Here is a 10,210-nt window from a genome sequence, read left to right on the forward strand (position 1 = left end):
AGTAAAACATGTTTTTACTAAGAGAGCAGGGCAGCTTCCCAGAAACAATGCTAGATGTTTCCCAAACAAATTCATGAGAATTGACACCATCCTTTTTTCTGTTCTTTTTTTCTCACAGAGAAAATCTGAATAACGATCTGTACATGCGAACACTGCTTCCTCTATAAAACAGGAAATTAACATACACACACACACACACACACAAAGAGCACAAACACCACACACTGTAGCTCTCTGCCAGGCTCTCCCCCACCACGGTGGGGTCCTGAGTGTGGGGAGGGGGGCAAATACGGATCCCTGTGGACCAGGTCTCTGTTCACTTCCTGCTCAAGCAGGGGAACACGCTAAATTGGCGGTTCACATACACACTTTCTATCTTTCTATCGCTCTTACTTTTTTCATCCATGTACGCAAGTAGTGAGTAAAATGAGGATGATTGCTCAAGTCTGTTTTGAGTCACGTGGGAACAAGAATGGTCATTTAAAGCTTGCATCATCCCTTCCTTTCTAGTTCCCACTATCTACTACTACTACTAAGTCAGATAAATGTATGCCTTCAATTGTTTGTTGCTAATTTCTATCTCTGTCTAAAAAGTTAATGTCATTCTGAGATCTGACCACCAATCTAGAGGACTACCATTTCACCAGTAAGGGCTCATGTGGCCGTAAAGAAATCAGTGAAAACCGCTGAAGCACCACAGACCTACAGCCTCATCTAACCCATAAAACGTTAGAGACAGAGCGACAACATTAAAAACATCTTTTCCCTCAGCCTCTCAAGTGTCACTAAACACAAGAACTTCACAAAAATGTGTCTGTCGTCATTACTCTTATATCACTCTTTCCGAAACAGTCAGTTTTATTGTTGTTGCTATTTTGGCACTTTGATCGTAAATACTGTCATCGAGACCATCAAAGCCGAGTCTGAATAAATCAAGCTACTGCTGACACCCAATAAAGTGTCAGCTATTGTTATTGTTAGACAGGTGAGGTGACTAAAAGCCAATGCTTTGGTGTTTCTGTCTCCAGTCTGCACTGTGTGTAAGTGTGTGTGTGTGTGTGTGTGTGTGTGTGTGTGTGCAGTATTACACCCCCCCATGTCTGGCTGTGGCTGCCCTGCAGGCCTCTGCTAACCAGTTCCCATGGTTCCATGGTTCCACTATAGCGACTGTGGACCTCAGGGGACACCTCCCACTCACTGGTTTGTTTTCATCCTTAATGGGAGATCATCTTACACTCTTTATGGTGTGTGCATGTGAAGTAAACAGTTTGTGTGTGTGTATGTGTGTGTGTGTGTGTGTTTTTCTTTTCTGTGCATGCACCTGCACGGACAAAGGCATATCATCGTGTATGAGTGTGTATGTGTGTGTGTGAGTTTACACACATCCATGCAGCAAATTGCTGTATGTGTGTTGACGTACAGATACCAGACACCTTGATTTCTCCTCCTTTTGTTTTTGCCCATGAGGCAGAGAAGAAGATGAAGGAAGAAATATATCTTTTGAGTGTCTGGAGACGTCTGTTAGGGACCATTCATATTTAGGAATAATTGCTTTTAAGTGCTGAAATATAACAGCCAAATGGCCCGTGGAACAAAGAGGGCTTGTGGGGGGATGGAAAATGAAGCATTTACATTCAGGGCCTGGTAATGAGGGGGTTTTCCTGAGAGATGACATCGAGGAGGAGGATCAGAGAGAGACAGAGGGAGAGAGAGGTAAAACAGAGAGAATACATCAGATCAGGGGGTGGCAATTACAATACTGATCCCAGACAAGTTTTTTGGCTGTAAAGCTGGCCTCAGACTGTGATACACTCTGGCCAAAGGATCATGCACATGCATACAAATATTTTACCCTCCCCCAGTTTGAAGCCTACAGGTGTTTGTGCTTTATGAGAGGCCCTATACTGTACCTCAGCAGGGGCTGCAGCGGCAGAGCGAGCCAAGGAGGATTTGGGCTCTGGGACGTCTTGGCGTATTCAGCCATATTATGAGGTGCGGCCTTCTGGCAGGGCACGGCAGACCTGAACATAAACACAGTCAGTCCTTAAAAACCATCCATCAAACGGGTCCATCAGGGAGAAAAACCCATCAATCTCACTCCCTGAGACGGACCCCGAAACAGATTATTGACGACACTGAAAGGAATTATATAGTTTTTGGGTAGTAGTTTAGTTGGTAAGGTATACGACTGCCTCTAGATGTGATATTTAGATAAAGAAGATATTTATTGCATATACACTAAATCAAACAAGAAATTTCTCCTTCTGTTTTTTAAGAAGTGCCATTCTACTCTGCTCCACAGTCACCCTGTATTTTGCCAAAGAGTGGCCCTGCAGTTTTCTTTTTGTGGTTTTTGGAAATGCCCCCACTTTTCCGGCCCTGCTCCAATTTTCTTTAAATACACCCGTAATTGGTTTGATTTCCTACCTCCGGCCTGGTTGGGGATGGAGCTAGTGAGGGCCAAGCAAAGGGGACCCAGCCCACAGCAGGCAATCTGCACGCTTGGGTGGCAATACAGTTCGGACTTCAGTGCCAACACTACTATTCCCTCGTTTAAAGGCTGTTTATGGGCAGATCCTGGAAGCCCATCAGTCGAAACTGACATAAATCCGCACAGAAAAGCACACCAACACACTCAACCACACAATATTCACAAATGTAGTTTCTGATACCTGAATGTGTCTAAATCATAAGCATACACACATCATAACTCTCTCCCTCAAACTTTTCTCCTTTTGCCTCACACACATCTATCACACCCCTGCCAACAAATCTTGCGACATTATCACAAAGGCATTCCAGCCTCCAAATCAAAACCAGTCTCCTACAAAAAGTCTTTTCTTTGTGATTTCTCTCATGGGCAGGCAGACAGAGAGGAGTGCAAGTATGCCGCTCATCAGGCAGGCGTGAGTAATCAAAAAGGAAATAAGACGTAGCGTCTGGGAGAGGCCAAGCGGACCCCTACTGATCTGCAGCCAGCTCATTGTTCTGGCCTTCTATTGTTTCCTGCTTGGTTGGCAGACCAGAGAGCAGCCAGCCAATAAGAAGCCAGTCTAGATCTATCCTTGTCTTGGAGCAGCTCTGAGATATGCCTCAGGTGGCACTGATGGCAAAGGGGTAATCCTGGAAAATCACTACCAACTAATGCACCGGTATAAGGATATAATACAGATGAAAGGAGGGGAGGCTGACAAAGCATAATGACATTCAGTCTATTATTGCATAATGTCAAATTGGATCTAGTCTACCAAACATACGATTGAAACCTACAGATTTCAAGCTAATTAACGGCTATGGTTAGGGGCCTTAAAGGCGAGAGAGTTTAGCACTATACAAACACACCTCCTGATCGTGTGGTGGAAACTGGATCTACACATTGAAAAGTCTCAGTCTGGGGTAGAGGAGGTGTTGATTTTTACTGTAACCAGCGGCAACCCAGAGCAGGACCTGTTATGGTGAGTCCAGGGCCAAACACAGCTTGTTAATATAGGATGGGGAGACAGTAGAGGAGTTTGTCTTCTTTATGATGGCTGGAAAAAAACAGACACACTTCCAACCAAAGCAAGATCCTGGGGTATGTGGTCCAGCCGCAGGAGAAATGGACCCAGGAGGCTTCCGTAGCTTGAGCGCTGGTGCAGAGAGAACACAGGGACTCTTCCAAAAGTGCACGCACGCACATACACACAATGTGCAGCCTTCCCGGCAAGCGACAGTCATCTCGGTGGAAAAATATGGTAACCGATGCATTAAAGCCCAGGACTTTGAGGGATTGCAGGGACACAGTGGCATTAAAGACAGACAGACCAGGGGGAAACACACCACACAATATCCAGAAAGCAGAGGAGTTTGTTGGGCAAAATGGGTCAGTGCAGCAGTATACACACACAGACTGTTAAAAATTAACATATTAGATATGTACAGCCTCTCTGAAAATCAAAATGCCAGTGTGGGCACCATCAAATCCAGACCTACCCGATAATTACAGCCGTTTGAAACAGTGTAGGCCACAGCGCCTTTCTCCGCAAAAGAGAAGGACCTTGCTCCTAATAAACAACTTTTATAAAAACAAGATGGCTTTAGAAGCAGAACCAGAAAACAGAAACAACAACAAAAAACTCACCAAAACCCAACAGACTCTGCCTTTCATGGCAGTTGAGGCCTGCGGTTCTGTTGCCATATAACACCAAACGATGCACTTCTAACCCCATTCCTATTGAGCCCCTTTCCCAGTATCGAGCCATAGGTCTCTCCTCGTTAAGTGAACCGTACAAACATTCAGAACTCCTGGCACTTCTTCACATGTTTGTCAGTGTGAGACGGGACTTTTACTGCACACAAGTCCAGGGACACTGCAAGTTTACGGGGTGAGTGAGCCACAGCTTTCACTGCTCAATCGAACAAATTCCCAAAAGTCTAAAAGCTAATCCGGCTCAGGGCTTACCAAGAACAGTATAGCCAAAAGAAGCGCTTAAAATGACGCCAGTAAACCAGCCTTTTGGCTTTGTGATCTCAACTTGTGCGCTCCTGATGAGCTGACAGACTGTAAAAGTAACACTGGCTGTCTTATTAATGCTTAAAGCATTCTGACAGAGTCTTTTGTTACTTACTTAAACCACGCTGCCTGCAACGATCTAATGGAAGTCTAAAAGCCATTAGACTAGAGGGCTTAGGCAACACAAACCATGCACACAGGCTATGAAGGGGCAGCTAAGGGCAATCAATATATCTCTCCTTATTCTCCTCCTCCTTTCCTTCTCCAGTGTTAAAGCTGAATGTCATAGCATCCTCTACGGCTGCTGGCGAATAAAGGAGACACTTTGGTTTAGATCAGAGAGAAACCAGGGATGGAGGGCCAGCACCTGCAGCATGGGCAGATCGGATATTAACGTTGGCTGCAAGTTAATTGCCTTTTGCTCTAGGCTTCTCTGCTCAGTTGTTTCTGCTCTAATGTCTAGCATCTTGGTTGTGCACTTCAGCTGCTTCTGACAACTGTTAAGACAGCACAGACAGAACCAAAGCTAAAATCAAAACAGAGAGGAGCTAGTGTCAGTTGGGGGCACGTGAGTGTAGTCTCTTGTCATTTTACCATGGTGACATGGCAGGGAGGAGCCAGTTGGGGCGTTTCTCTTTCACAGGCCTGGCCTCTGCAGTGGCTGGCATGAAAAGAAAGCCAGTGAGCTGGAGACGGATGGCAGAACCAAAAACTTCAAAGACCTCATCTCTCGCTCTCTCTCTCTCTCCCCCTAGATGTGCTATATGGCTCTGAAAGGGAACCTGCTAGTTCACTTCAGCACAAAGACATTCATGCACGCTGTCTCTTGTGCACGCGCCCACACCTGGGATTATCAGCACACCCAACAGACGTTTCCTGATTCCCTTTTTTAAAAGGAACAACAGGAGTATGGTTTGGTTATGAAAATACACACATATAGACACATAGTATTACACACATGCACAAGCGCACAAACACAGCAATAATTCACCACATACCAGACAGATATTGGCCGCAGGCTTTGACACACTAACATAACATAAACTGCAAGGTAAATTTTCCTCTGTGCGGAGCTAAGGTGGGGGTGTGATTGCTGACAGAGCAAAGTCTTTTATGTCTAATAGTTTTTCAGTCGCAGACAAAATAAAACAGGCCACTATTGTAGTCTCATAAAGAGACTAAACAACCTGAACAAAGGCCCCTAGAGGCATGAAATACCTGACGTCACAAGGTATCTTTCAAGTACAGTACACAGCTGACAAGGACTCATAGTTGCCCTTTTTATCTTAAAAACCAGTTACTTTAAGACCCACATCTCTCTTTATCCCCCACCCTCACACACACACACACACACACACACACACACACACACACACAACCTCCCTCATGCTTCCTGTGAAAAAGTGCTGACCATGTAAAGGAGATAAGAACAAACCCCCTGGGAGTATAGTCACTGCCAGCTTTGAAAGTTCCCCCTCTTTTAGCTCACTGTGGCTGAGTACCCTCTAGTGGTAATTATGGTGAATGGCACTTCTCCTACTTGAATTTGTATCCTTGAACCCTCACTGTGCCTCTTTACCAGCCAACAGCCGCAGTTAACCGCAGCTCTGCCACAGGGTGTGACTGCAGGACCCAGATGGGGTGAGTGGCAAGCACGGGAAGGGAGTGAGGCAGCTTTTTGCAGGCCGCCCAAGGGGGTCCACCACAGTCCCCTATCTCCCCACCACAGTAGCCACCGAGCCCTGGAGAGAGAAAGCCACCCCACCACATTTTAATGAGGGCTAAAATAAACAATGTGAGCACACAAAACCCACCCTGACTGGTTGACTGCGGGCACTGGAGCGGGGCAGATAAGCTGGGCTGTTACTCGGTGGTCTGGGAGTTGATTGGGTAGCTGATGCCACAATGAACTCCACTATGAACACTTGTAACGTTAGACCCTTACAGTGCTGAAAAATAATGAGTGGCAGTGTTTGTCGCAGAGGCAGTGTGCACCCAATGCAAGACAGCTGAAGGAACAGTGTGTAGCCTTCCCTTTCATTGAAATTGACCACCTTTAAAACTGTGGTGAACCTCCATTAAAGGGTCAATTCACCCAAATTACAAATTAACACATTTTCTCCCTTACCTGTGATGGTATCGAGCCATGCAGACACTTTTAGGTTTTGAGATATCCATCTGAGATTTCTGCTTGTACCCCAACACAAAGGAGGAGAGTGGAATTTTAAATATGCTGCTACATTTAAACATTCCAGGAACAACAGCTACTTTCTATCACAAAAATAATCACTATGAAAACAGTTAACCAGTAGTGGAATGTAAGTACATTTACTCAAGTACTGAATTTCAGGTACTTGTACCCAACAGTATATAAAACTGTTAAAATAAGCCCTGCCTGGATCAAATACAACAATACAAAGCTACTTAAACATTATAGCATCAGTGATAATAAATCAGTAATCAGTAAGTAGTATACAATGGTATGACTCACACAAGGCTCATTTTCTGCATGAGTACTTACTTTTAATAATCTCTGTACATTTTGCTTACAATAAATAGGAATTTTTACTTGTAATCAAGTTTCACAGGCTAATTTTGCTACTAAATTAAGTAAAAGATCTGAAGACTTTCTCCACCACTGCTGCTCACAGTTCTGTGGATCATCCAGAGTAACAAGGGGCACTGTTTGTGGAAAGATGTATCAGCTGTTGTAGTTTTACATGTGATTTTTAAATAGTGTGAGCACCACAAACAAAATTCTTGTCACCTGCATTGTACAAATCTCAGAGACAAGATGTCTACATGACAAGAAATATGAGAAAAATGTTTTTTGTAATTTGGTTGAACTTAAACTTTAAAATATATATCTTATAGCACAAGGACTCTTATTCTAGCATTGACACCGGATAAATTGCCAAACTACTGAGATTCATTGCATTTGAACCCCATTTAGACACACCTAATATACAGGAATATTCTCGAGTTTCATGCTTTCCTCCAGTCTGCCACTCTGCATCACTCTTAGCATACTGATGTGTTTTTCAGAGTTATCAGAGTATATAGGCCTATTTCTGAGTAACTATACGCCACCAGACAAAATCCCTGAGTTGCTGCCAAAACAGACATACAAGATGATGGGTCAGTGACAGCTTGTGCGACTTGAAGAAGTTTGGCAAGAAAAACACACCTTTGTTGGAGGATCAACATACCCTCGGCGCTCTTGCTAACTAGCCGCAGACGACGAGTATTTAGAAAAGCGCGAGCTGATGCCAACATATTTTCGGAATAAAGGCCAACATTGGTGAAGATGTAAGTGCAGATAAAAGGCATGGAAAGCATTATGGAGGCTGTGAGGTCTACAGTACTGTGGTCTGACAGAAATGCCTGAACTTCACCGCTCTCCAAAAACAACAACAACAACAACAACACGCCGCGTGGTCGGTGCCAAGCTAGCAGCTGCTCTGTTTTCACTTCTGCTGCTTGGTTCTGAGTGGCTCTTAGTACAATACCCAGTGAGTCACACCTGTGGCCACCGAACAGCTCATTCTGAATATTAACGAGCTACTATTCAACAACAGTGCGCAATTACACCGGTGTCATATCAGTTCTTTTAAAATCGTTTATAGACCTTTCTCACTAGCAAACATTATGACTTCTCCTTGCAGGGAAAGCACAGGTGGAACTAATTACGGTTTGGTTCCATTCAAGGGTGCCAGTATCTGAGCAAGCACGTACAATACCAAAAACTCTTACACTGGCACCCCTGAGTGGAATACAGCCATTATTAATGTTATTAGTTCATTTACAAGTCACACAAGTGTACTGTTTTACACTGTGTTTAGACAGCTAAAAACTTTTTTATTTTGCTTCAAGGTGTGCCATGAAGCACAAGCCTGGCTTCTGGCTGCTTGACATCAGATATATGTTTCCTAATTTGAATTTTAATTGGCTGTAATGCTGTAACTGAAAAATAGGAAATGAAAACTTTCATGACCACTTTATTATCATATGGTAATCACCACGTAGTATCCTACCACTGCTTAGTGTGCCTTAGGCCTTTGGATCCTTACCTGGGGGTCTGGACCCCACAAGTCTTCACAAAACCCTGAATCTGAGGGGTCACGGGATGATTACCAGGATAGAAGAGCAGAGGGGAAACCATGTATGCTATACAAACTTCTATTCCCCCCCCATATGTTTCCTTACTCTTTGTGTTTTGCTTGGGAATAACTGAATAGAATTATCTCTTAAGGTCTCTAAAAGTTTTTCAAATAGAACAGTGTGGGAAAAATCACTCTTTGTTTGACTAAATCCATAAACAAATGTGACACTGTTTTGTTATAAGGGGTCACAAAAAGTTTGGGAACCACTGCGTTAAGCTATTAAAACTTTTCCCCTTCAAAATGAAAATATTTATCATTTAGAAATGAAAGATTTATGTATTTGCACACCTACTTGAAAGTATTGTTTGTAGCCTCCTGTCTAGCTCCTCTAAAACCACGATAAAGCCCAGCCGCAAGGGTGCTTGTGGCTTATATCTTAAATTAATGACGACAGGCATTGCCTGTTGGCCACAGTGAACTTTGAAAACTGGCAGTGAAAATAACAATAAATTAAAAGCTGTCATGATAGAAGTTAGGTAATGTGTATGAATGGAATAAATATGGGCTAATTAAAAATGAAAAGATATTTTCCAACATATATTATTATTTTCAAATTGAGAGGATCCCAATATTCCTGCAGCCTTGAATCTTCTACATATAGGCCTGTGTGCTGTCAATCAACAGGGTAAACCAAATACAAAGCAACCTATGTAGCCACATCAAATGTCAAGTGCACGGAGTCCATATGCAAAGAAGGTTTTTCACACATTGTAGGTCCAAAACCCAGTTGGGATATCACTGTGTACCCTTGAGCGAACTACTTTACCACTGTAAATATTTAGCCAGCTGTATAAATGGGTGTTGTGTAAAACCTGCAAACTGAACTGGCACTGCAGAGAAAGAGTCTATGCCAAACAGACAAGGCTCCACTGAGCTACTGAGTAGTGAAAAACACACAGCTGATTGATTTACCTGTTAAAGTAAAAGCATGATGGCAAAAATCATGTATATCAAGGGAGAAGAAATTGCACCCTTGTGTTTAGAGGCAACACGTTTTTCTCATCCTGACAAAGAAAAATCCAAGGAAACAACTGTCACTGTAATCTGTGTGTTCATAGTTTAGCTGACTTGTTGGCTCCCTCTCATGGTGTGTTATATAGCCCTGCTCTTTCCACACACACACGACACAGTCAACATGTTTGAGAAACAATACTCAGCCCCTCCTGGCCTCACCTTCATTACCCAATTACACTAATACACTCACCCTGCTTGTAATGAGTGTGTGGTCTGAATGATAGCCAGCCTTGTTGTGTCTTCTCTTACCTCACGCTGACACACGCACACACACGTACGTCTGTCTGTTTGCGTCTGGGTGGATTTCTTCCCTGTGAATTACAAGTGAAGATTGTGTGTTAGTGTTCACCAGTAAGGGAGTAGAGAATGCGTGGGGCTGAAACATGACACTTTAATGATCTGGAGAACATCCAAAAACTGTACGCCCCCCCCACTTCTCTTGCGAAACTTTGGTTGCAATCAGCACTGCAGAATAGACTTGTTTGTGCTTCAGAACAGTAGGGAATTGGCTGAAAAACAGAATCAAGCTGACAGCCAGAGG

The sequence above is a fragment of the Siniperca chuatsi genome, linkage group LG15 (assembly GCF_020085105.1).
Source record: "Siniperca chuatsi isolate FFG_IHB_CAS linkage group LG15, ASM2008510v1, whole genome shotgun sequence".
NCBI lineage: Eukaryota > Metazoa > Chordata > Actinopteri > Centrarchiformes > Sinipercidae > Siniperca > Siniperca chuatsi.